The sequence below is a fragment of the Hypomesus nipponensis genome, chromosome 6, assembly GCF_054491055.1.
Source record: "Hypomesus nipponensis isolate SF chromosome 6, ASM5449105v1, whole genome shotgun sequence".
NCBI lineage: Eukaryota > Metazoa > Chordata > Actinopteri > Osmeriformes > Osmeridae > Hypomesus > Hypomesus nipponensis.
The window spans coordinates 1,005,001-1,012,500 of record NC_140366.1 but is presented as its reverse complement, the minus strand read 5'-3'; the positions used below and the strand labels follow the sequence as shown (position 1 = coordinate 1,012,500).

Below are 7,500 nucleotides of genomic sequence, written 5' to 3'. Positions count from 1 at the left end.
GCACCTGGTATTCCCAGGCGGTCTCCCATCCAAGTACTAACCAGGCCCGACCCTGCTTAGCTTCCGAGATCAGACGAGATCGGGCGTTGCCAGGCTGGTATGGCCGTACGAAATAAGTTGACAACCATAGGCTACTTATCCATATACAGATTTAGCAATTGACAATGCAAGGTAGTCTCTCTCTCTCTCTCTCTCGTGTCAAAATGAAAACAGCTTCCAGCCCCTTTCATGAAGGACTACTTGTGCATATTGCAAGATTTCAGTTTCTAAGTGAATGAGCAAAAGAGCATACAGCACCTGGTATTCCCAGGCGGTCTCCCATCCAAGTACTAACCAGGCCCGACCCTGCTTAGCTTCCGAGATCAGACGAGATCGGGCGTTGCCAGGCTGGTATGGCCGTACGAAATAAGTTGACAACCATAGGCTACTTATCCATATACAGATTTAGCAATTGACAATGCAAGGTAGTCTCTCTCTCTCTCTCTCTCGTGTCAAAATGAAAACAGCTTCCAGCCCCTTTCATGAAGGACTACTTGTGCATATTGCAAGATGTCAGTTTCTAAGTGAATGAGCAAAAGAGCATACAGCACCTGGTATTCCCAGGCGGTCTCCCATCCAAGTACTAACCAGGCCCGACCCTGCTTAGCTTCCGAGATCAGACGAGATCGGGCGTTGCCAGGCTGGTATGGCCGTACGAAATAAGTTGACAACCATAGGCTACTTATCCATATACAGATTTAGCAATTGACAATGCAAGGTGGTCTCTCTCTCTCTCTCTCGTGTCAAAATGAAAACAGCTTCCAGCCCCTTTCATGAAGGACTACTTGTGCATATTGCAAGATTTCAGTTTCTAAGTGAATGAGCAAAAAAGCAGACAGCACCTGGTATTCCCAGGCGGTCTCCCATCCAAGTACTAACCAGGCCCGACCCTGCTTAGCTTCCGAGATCAGACGAGATCGGGCGTTGCCAGGCTGGTATGGCCGTACGAAATAAGTTGACAACCATAGGCTACTTATCCATATACAGATTTAGCAATTGACAATGCAAGGTAGTCTCTCTCTCTCTCTCTCTCTCTCTCTCTCTCTCTCTCGTGTCAAAATGAAAACAGCTTCCAGCCCCTTTCATGAAGGACTACTTGTGCATATTGCAAGATTTCAGTTTCTAAGTGAATGAGCAAAAGAGCAGACAGCACCTGGTATTCCCAGGCGGTCTCCCATCCAAGTACTAACCAGGCCCGACCCTGCTTAGCTTCCGAGATCAGACGAGATCGGGCGTTGCCAGGCTGGTATGGCCGTACGAAATAAGTTGACAACCATAGGCTACTTATCCATATACAGATTTAGCAATTGACAATGCAAGGTAGTCTCTCTCTCTCTCTCTCTCTCTCTCTCTCTCTCTCTCTCTCTCTCTCTCTCTCTCTCGTGTCAAAATGAAAACAGCTTCCAGCCCCTTTCATGAAGGACTACTTGTGCATATTGCAAGATTTCAGTTTCTAAGTGAATGAGCAAAAGAGCATACAGCACCTGGTATTCCCAGGCGGTCTCCCATCCAAGTACTAACCAGGCCCGACCCTGCTTAGCTTCCGAGATCAGACGAGATCGGGCGTTGCCAGGCTGGTATGGCCGTACGAAATAAGTTGACAACCATAGGCTACTTATCCATATACAGATTTAGCAATTGACAATGCAAGGTAGTCTCTCTCTCTCTCTCTCGTGTCAAAATGAAAACAGCTTCCAGCCCCTTTCATGAAGGACTACTTGTGCATATTGCAAGATTTCAGTTTCTAAGTGAATGAGCAAAAGAGCATACAGCACCTGGTATTCCCAGGCGGTCTCCCATCCAAGTACTAACCAGGCCCGACCCTGCTTAGCTTCCGAGATCAGACGAGATCGGGCGTTGCCAGGCTGGTATGGCCGTACGAAATAAGTTGACAACCATAGGCTACTTATCCATATACAGATTTAGCAATTGACAATGCAAGGTAGTCTCTCTCTCTCTCTCTCTCGTGTCAAAATGAAAACAGCTTCCAGCCCCTTTCATGAAGGACTACTTGTGCATATTGCAAGATGTCAGTTTCTAAGTGAATGAGCAAAAGAGCATACAGCACCTGGTATTCCCAGGCGGTCTCCCATCCAAGTACTAACCAGGCCCGACCCTGCTTAGCTTCCGAGATCAGACGAGATCGGGCGTTGCCAGGCTGGTATGGCCGTACGAAATAAGTTGACAACCATAGGCTACTTATCCATATACAGATTTAGCAATTGACAATGCAAGGTGGTCTCTCTCTCTCTCTCTCGTGTCAAAATGAAAACAGCTTCCAGCCCCTTTCATGAAGGACTACTTGTGCATATTGCAAGATTTCAGTTTCTAAGTGAATGAGCAAAAAAGCAGACAGCACCTGGTATTCCCAGGCGGTCTCCCATCCAAGTACTAACCAGGCCCGACCCTGCTTAGCTTCCGAGATCAGACGAGATCGGGCGTTGCCAGGCTGGTATGGCCGTACGAAATAAGTTGACAACCATAGGCTACTTATCCATATACAGATTTAGCAATTGACAATGCAAGGTAGTCTCTCTCTCTCTCTCTCTCTCTCTCTCTCTCTCTCTCTCTCTCTCTCGTGTCAAAATGAAAACAGCTTCCAGCCCCTTTCATGAAGGACTACTTGTGCATATTGCAAGATTTCAGTTTCTAAGTGAATGAGCAAAAGAGCATACAGCACCTGGTATTCCCAGGCGGTCTCCCATCCAAGTACTAACCAGGCCCGACCCTGCTTAGCTTCCGAGATCAGACGAGATCGGGCGTTGCCAGGCTGGTATGGCCGTACGAAATAAGTTGACAACCATAGGCTACTTATCCATATACAGATTTAGCAATTGACAATGCAAGGTAGTCTCTCTCTCTCTCTCTCTCGTGTCAAAATGAAAACAGCTTCCAGCCCCTTTCATGAAGGACTACTTGTGCATATTGCAAGATGTCAGTTTCTAAGTGAATGAGCAAAAGAGCATACAGCACCTGGTATTCCCAGGCGGTCTCCCATCCAAGTACTAACCAGGCCCGACCCTGCTTAGCTTCCGAGATCAGACGAGATCGGGCGTTGCCAGGCTGGTATGGCCGTACGAAATAAGTTGACAACCATAGGCTACTTATCCATATACAGATTTAGCAATTGACAATGCAAGGTGGTCTCTCTCTCTCTCTCTCTCGTGTCAAAATGAAAACAGCTTCCAGCCCCTTTCATGAAGGACTACTTGTGCATATTGCAAGATTTCAGTTTCTAAGTGAATGAGCAAAAAAGCAGACAGCACCTGGTATTCCCAGGCGGTCTCCCATCCAAGTACTAACCAGGCCCGACCCTGCTTAGCTTCCGAGATCAGACGAGATCGGGCGTTGCCAGGCTGGTATGGCCGTACGAAATAAGTTGACAACCATAGGCTACTTATCCATATACAGATTTAGCAATTGACAATGCAAGGTAGTCTCTCTCTCTCTCTCTCTCTCTCTCTCTCTCTCTCTCGTGTCAAAATGAAAACAGCTTCCAGCCCCTTTCATGAAGGACTACTTGTGCATATTGCAAGATTTCAGTTTCTAAGTGAATGAGCAAAAGAGCAGACAGCACCTGGTATTCCCAGGCGGTCTCCCATCCAAGTACTAACCAGGCCCGACCCTGCTTAGCTTCCGAGATCAGACGAGATCGGGCGTTGCCAGGCTGGTATGGCCGTACGAAATAAGTTGACAACCATAGGCTACTTATCCATATACAGATTTAGCAATTGACAATGCAAGGTAGTCTCTCTCTCTCTCTCTCTCTCTCTCTCTCTCTCTCTCTCTCTCTCTCTCTCTCTCTCTCTCTCTCTCTCTCTCTCTCTCGTGTCAAAATGAAAACAGCTTCCAGCCCCTTTCATGAAGGACTACTTGTGCATATTGCAAGATTTCAGTTTCTAAGTGAATGAGCAAAAGAGCATACAGCACCTGGTATTCCCAGGCGGTCTCCCATCCAAGTACTAACCAGGCCCGACCCTGCTTAGCTTCCGAGATCAGACGAGATCGGGCGTTGCCAGGCTGGTATGGCCGTACGAAATAAGTTGACAACCATAGGCTACTTATCCATATACAGATTTAGCAATTGACAATGCAAGGTAGTCTCTCTCTCTCTCTCTCTCGTGTCAAAATGAAAACAGCTTCCAGCCCCTTTCATGAAGGACTACTTGTGCATATTGCAAGATTTCAGTTTCTAAGTGAATGAGCAAAAGAGCATACAGCACCTGGTATTCCCAGGCGGTCTCCCATCCAAGTACTAACCAGGCCCGACCCTGCTTAGCTTCCGAGATCAGACGAGATCGGGCGTTGCCAGGCTGGTATGGCCGTACGAAATAAGTTGACAACCATAGGCTACTTATCCATATACAGATTTAGCAATTGACAATGCAAGGTAGTCTCTCTCTCTCTCTCTCTCTCGTGTCAAAATGAAAACAGCTTCCAGCCCCTTTCATGAAGGACTACTTGTGCATATTGCAAGATGTCAGTTTCTAAGTGAATGAGCAAAAGAGCATACAGCACCTGGTATTCCCAGGCGGTCTCCCATCCAAGTACTAACCAGGCCCGACCCTGCTTAGCTTCCGAGATCAGACGAGATCGGGCGTTGCCAGGCTGGTATGGCCGTACGAAATAAGTTGACAACCATAGGCTACTTATCCATATACAGATTTAGCAATTGACAATGCAAGGTGGTCTCTCTCTCTCTCTCGTGTCAAAATGAAAACAGCTTCCAGCCCCTTTCATGAAGGACTACTTGTGCATATTGCAAGATTTCAGTTTCTAAGTGAATGAGCAAAAAAGCAGACAGCACCTGGTATTCCCAGGCGGTCTCCCATCCAAGTACTAACCAGGCCCGACCCTGCTTAGCTTCCGAGATCAGACGAGATCGGGCGTTGCCAGGCTGGTATGGCCGTACGAAATAAGTTGACAACCATAGGCTACTTATCCATATACAGATTTAGCAATTGACAATGCAAGGTAGTCTCTCTCTCTCTCTCTCTCTCTCTCTCTCTCTCTCTCTCTCTCTCTCTCTCTCTCGTGTCAAAATGAAAACAGCTTCCAGCCCCTTTCATGAAGGACTACTTGTGCATATTGCAAGATTTCAGTTTCTAAGTGAATGAGCAAAAGAGCATACAGCACCTGGTATTCCCAGGCGGTCTCCCATCCAAGTACTAACCAGGCCCGACCCTGCTTAGCTTCCGAGATCAGACGAGATCGGGCGTTGCCAGGCTGGTATGGCCGTACGAAATAAGTTGACAACCATAGGCTACTTATCCATATACAGATTTAGCAATTGACAATGCAAGGTAGTCTCTCTCTCTCTCTCTCTCTCTCTCTCTCTCTCTCTCTCTCTCTCTCTCTCTCTCTCTCTCTCGTGTCAAAATGAAAACAGCTTCCAGCCCCTTTCATGAAGGACTACTTGTGCATATTGCAAGATTTCAGTTTCTAAGTGAATGAGCAAAAGAGCATACAGCACCTGGTATTCCCAGGCGGTCTCCCATCCAAGTACTAACCAGGCCCGACCCTGCTTAGCTTCCGAGATCAGACGAGATCGGGCGTTGCCAGGCTGGTATGGCCGTACGAAATAAGTTGACAACCATAGGCTACTTATCCATATACAGATTTAGCAATTGACAATGCAAGGTAGTCTCTCTCTCTCTCTCTCTCGTGTCAAAATGAAAACAGCTTCCAGCCCCTTTCATGAAGGACTACTTGTGCATATTGCAAGATTTCAGTTTCTAAGTGAATGAGCAAAAGAGCATACAGCACCTGGTATTCCCAGGCGGTCTCCCATCCAAGTACTAACCAGGCCCGACCCTGCTTAGCTTCCGAGATCAGACGAGATCGGGCGTTGCCAGGCTGGTATGGCCGTACGAAATAAGTTGACAACCATAGGCTACTTATCCATATACAGATTTAGCAATTGACAATGCAAGGTAGTCTCTCTCTCTCTCTCTCGTGTCAAAATGAAAACAGCTTCCAGCCCCTTTCATGAAGGACTACTTGTGCATATTGCAAGATGTCAGTTTCTAAGTGAATGAGCAAAAGAGCATACAGCACCTGGTATTCCCAGGCGGTCTCCCATCCAAGTACTAACCAGGCCCGACCCTGCTTAGCTTCCGAGATCAGACGAGATCGGGCGTTGCCAGGCTGGTATGGCCGTACGAAATAAGTTGACAACCATAGGCTACTTATCCATATACAGATTTAGCAATTGACAATGCAAGGTGGTCTCTCTCTCTCTCTCTCGTGTCAAAATGAAAACAGCTTCCAGCCCCTTTCATGAAGGACTACTTGTGCATATTGCAAGATTTCAGTTTCTAAGTGAATGAGCAAAAAAGCAGACAGCACCTGGTATTCCCAGGCGGTCTCCCATCCAAGTACTAACCAGGCCCGACCCTGCTTAGCTTCCGAGATCAGACGAGATCGGGCGTTGCCAGGCTGGTATGGCCGTACGAAATAAGTTGACAACCATAGGCTACTTATCCATATACAGATTTAGCAATTGACAATGCAAGGTAGTCTCTCTCTCTCTCTCTCTCTCTCTCTCTCTCTCTCTCTCTCTCTCTCGTGTCAAAATGAAAACAGCTTCCAGCCCCTTTCATGAAGGACTACTTGTGCATATTGCAAGATTTCAGTTTCTAAGTGAATGAGCAAAAGAGCATACAGCACCTGGTATTCCCAGGCGGTCTCCCATCCAAGTACTAACCAGGCCCGACCCTGCTTAGCTTCCGAGATCAGACGAGATCGGGCGTTGCCAGGCTGGTATGGCCGTACGAAATAAGTTGACAACCATAGGCTACTTATCCATATACAGATTTAGCAATTGACAATGCAAGGTAGTCTCTCTCTCTCTCTCTCTCGTGTCAAAATGAAAACAGCTTCCAGCCCCTTTCATGAAGGACTACTTGTGCATATTGCAAGATGTCAGTTTCTAAGTGAATGAGCAAAAGAGCATACAGCACCTGGTATTCCCAGGCGGTCTCCCATCCAAGTACTAACCAGGCCCGACCCTGCTTAGCTTCCGAGATCAGACGAGATCGGGCGTTGCCAGGCTGGTATGGCCGTACGAAATAAGTTGACAACCATAGGCTACTTATCCATATACAGATTTAGCAATTGACAATGCAAGGTGGTCTCTCTCTCTCTCTCTCTCTCGTGTCAAAATGAAAACAGCTTCCAGCCCCTTTCATGAAGGACTACTTGTGCATATTGCAAGATTTCAGTTTCTAAGTGAATGAGCAAAAAAGCAGACAGCACCTGGTATTCCCAGGCGGTCTCCCATCCAAGTACTAACCAGGCCCGACCCTGCTTAGCTTCCGAGATCAGACGAGATCGGGCGTTGCCAGGCTGGTATGGCCGTACGAAATAAGTTGACAACCATAGGCTACTTATCCATATACAGATTTAGCAATTGACAATGCAAGGTAGTCTCTCTCTCTCTCTCTCTCTCTCTCTCTCTCT

General features: G+C 47.2%; 25 non-coding genes across 25 annotated transcripts in view; all 25 read right to left on the bottom strand.

Annotated features, from left to right (window-relative positions):
* LOC146285040 (5S ribosomal RNA) overlaps window positions 1-111 on the bottom strand; it is a 119-nt gene extending 8 nt beyond the window's left edge. The window contains exon 1 of the ribosomal RNA XR_014759870.1: window positions 1-111. This exon is cut by the window's left edge and continues 8 nt beyond it. This is a non-coding gene — a ribosomal RNA (5S ribosomal RNA).
* Window positions 112-285: 174 nt separating this feature from the next.
* On the bottom strand, window positions 286-404 carry LOC146285039 (5S ribosomal RNA). Its single transcript, XR_014759869.1, has one exon. It is a non-coding gene; the product is annotated as a 5S ribosomal RNA (ribosomal RNA).
* Window positions 405-578: 174 nt separating this feature from the next.
* LOC146285038 (5S ribosomal RNA) lies at window positions 579-697 on the bottom strand. The gene has a single exon (XR_014759868.1). It is a non-coding gene; the product is annotated as a 5S ribosomal RNA (ribosomal RNA).
* A 172-nt stretch (window positions 698-869) lies between these two features.
* Window positions 870-988, bottom strand: LOC146285037 (5S ribosomal RNA). The gene has a single exon (XR_014761640.1). It is a non-coding gene; the product is annotated as a 5S ribosomal RNA (ribosomal RNA).
* A 192-nt stretch (window positions 989-1,180) lies between these two features.
* On the bottom strand, window positions 1,181-1,299 carry LOC146285036 (5S ribosomal RNA). The gene has a single exon (XR_014761639.1). It is a non-coding gene; the product is annotated as a 5S ribosomal RNA (ribosomal RNA).
* Window positions 1,300-1,511: 212 nt separating this feature from the next.
* LOC146285035 (5S ribosomal RNA) lies at window positions 1,512-1,630 on the bottom strand. The gene has a single exon (XR_014759866.1). It is a non-coding gene; the product is annotated as a 5S ribosomal RNA (ribosomal RNA).
* A 172-nt stretch (window positions 1,631-1,802) lies between these two features.
* LOC146285034 (5S ribosomal RNA) lies at window positions 1,803-1,921 on the bottom strand. The gene has a single exon (XR_014759865.1). It is a non-coding gene; the product is annotated as a 5S ribosomal RNA (ribosomal RNA).
* Window positions 1,922-2,095: 174 nt separating this feature from the next.
* On the bottom strand, window positions 2,096-2,214 carry LOC146285033 (5S ribosomal RNA). The gene has a single exon (XR_014759864.1). It is a non-coding gene; the product is annotated as a 5S ribosomal RNA (ribosomal RNA).
* Window positions 2,215-2,386: 172 nt separating this feature from the next.
* LOC146285032 (5S ribosomal RNA) lies at window positions 2,387-2,505 on the bottom strand. The gene has a single exon (XR_014761638.1). It is a non-coding gene; the product is annotated as a 5S ribosomal RNA (ribosomal RNA).
* Window positions 2,506-2,707: 202 nt separating this feature from the next.
* Window positions 2,708-2,826, bottom strand: LOC146285031 (5S ribosomal RNA). Its single transcript, XR_014759863.1, has one exon. It is a non-coding gene; the product is annotated as a 5S ribosomal RNA (ribosomal RNA).
* A 174-nt stretch (window positions 2,827-3,000) lies between these two features.
* Window positions 3,001-3,119, bottom strand: LOC146285030 (5S ribosomal RNA). Its single transcript, XR_014759862.1, has one exon. It is a non-coding gene; the product is annotated as a 5S ribosomal RNA (ribosomal RNA).
* Window positions 3,120-3,293: 174 nt separating this feature from the next.
* Window positions 3,294-3,412, bottom strand: LOC146285029 (5S ribosomal RNA). Its single transcript, XR_014761637.1, has one exon. It is a non-coding gene; the product is annotated as a 5S ribosomal RNA (ribosomal RNA).
* A 192-nt stretch (window positions 3,413-3,604) lies between these two features.
* On the bottom strand, window positions 3,605-3,723 carry LOC146285028 (5S ribosomal RNA). The gene has a single exon (XR_014761636.1). It is a non-coding gene; the product is annotated as a 5S ribosomal RNA (ribosomal RNA).
* Window positions 3,724-3,957: 234 nt separating this feature from the next.
* On the bottom strand, window positions 3,958-4,076 carry LOC146285027 (5S ribosomal RNA). The gene has a single exon (XR_014759861.1). It is a non-coding gene; the product is annotated as a 5S ribosomal RNA (ribosomal RNA).
* A 174-nt stretch (window positions 4,077-4,250) lies between these two features.
* Window positions 4,251-4,369, bottom strand: LOC146285026 (5S ribosomal RNA). The gene has a single exon (XR_014759860.1). It is a non-coding gene; the product is annotated as a 5S ribosomal RNA (ribosomal RNA).
* A 176-nt stretch (window positions 4,370-4,545) lies between these two features.
* LOC146285025 (5S ribosomal RNA) lies at window positions 4,546-4,664 on the bottom strand. Its single transcript, XR_014759859.1, has one exon. It is a non-coding gene; the product is annotated as a 5S ribosomal RNA (ribosomal RNA).
* Window positions 4,665-4,834: 170 nt separating this feature from the next.
* Window positions 4,835-4,953, bottom strand: LOC146285024 (5S ribosomal RNA). Its single transcript, XR_014761635.1, has one exon. It is a non-coding gene; the product is annotated as a 5S ribosomal RNA (ribosomal RNA).
* Window positions 4,954-5,163: 210 nt separating this feature from the next.
* On the bottom strand, window positions 5,164-5,282 carry LOC146285023 (5S ribosomal RNA). Its single transcript, XR_014759858.1, has one exon. It is a non-coding gene; the product is annotated as a 5S ribosomal RNA (ribosomal RNA).
* A 218-nt stretch (window positions 5,283-5,500) lies between these two features.
* On the bottom strand, window positions 5,501-5,619 carry LOC146285022 (5S ribosomal RNA). Its single transcript, XR_014759857.1, has one exon. It is a non-coding gene; the product is annotated as a 5S ribosomal RNA (ribosomal RNA).
* A 174-nt stretch (window positions 5,620-5,793) lies between these two features.
* LOC146285021 (5S ribosomal RNA) lies at window positions 5,794-5,912 on the bottom strand. Its single transcript, XR_014759855.1, has one exon. It is a non-coding gene; the product is annotated as a 5S ribosomal RNA (ribosomal RNA).
* Window positions 5,913-6,084: 172 nt separating this feature from the next.
* LOC146285020 (5S ribosomal RNA) lies at window positions 6,085-6,203 on the bottom strand. The gene has a single exon (XR_014759854.1). It is a non-coding gene; the product is annotated as a 5S ribosomal RNA (ribosomal RNA).
* A 172-nt stretch (window positions 6,204-6,375) lies between these two features.
* LOC146285019 (5S ribosomal RNA) lies at window positions 6,376-6,494 on the bottom strand. The gene has a single exon (XR_014761634.1). It is a non-coding gene; the product is annotated as a 5S ribosomal RNA (ribosomal RNA).
* Window positions 6,495-6,696: 202 nt separating this feature from the next.
* LOC146285018 (5S ribosomal RNA) lies at window positions 6,697-6,815 on the bottom strand. Its single transcript, XR_014759853.1, has one exon. It is a non-coding gene; the product is annotated as a 5S ribosomal RNA (ribosomal RNA).
* Window positions 6,816-6,989: 174 nt separating this feature from the next.
* On the bottom strand, window positions 6,990-7,108 carry LOC146285017 (5S ribosomal RNA). The gene has a single exon (XR_014759852.1). It is a non-coding gene; the product is annotated as a 5S ribosomal RNA (ribosomal RNA).
* Window positions 7,109-7,284: 176 nt separating this feature from the next.
* LOC146285016 (5S ribosomal RNA) lies at window positions 7,285-7,403 on the bottom strand. Its single transcript, XR_014761632.1, has one exon. It is a non-coding gene; the product is annotated as a 5S ribosomal RNA (ribosomal RNA).
* Window positions 7,404-7,500: the final 97 nt, after the last annotated feature.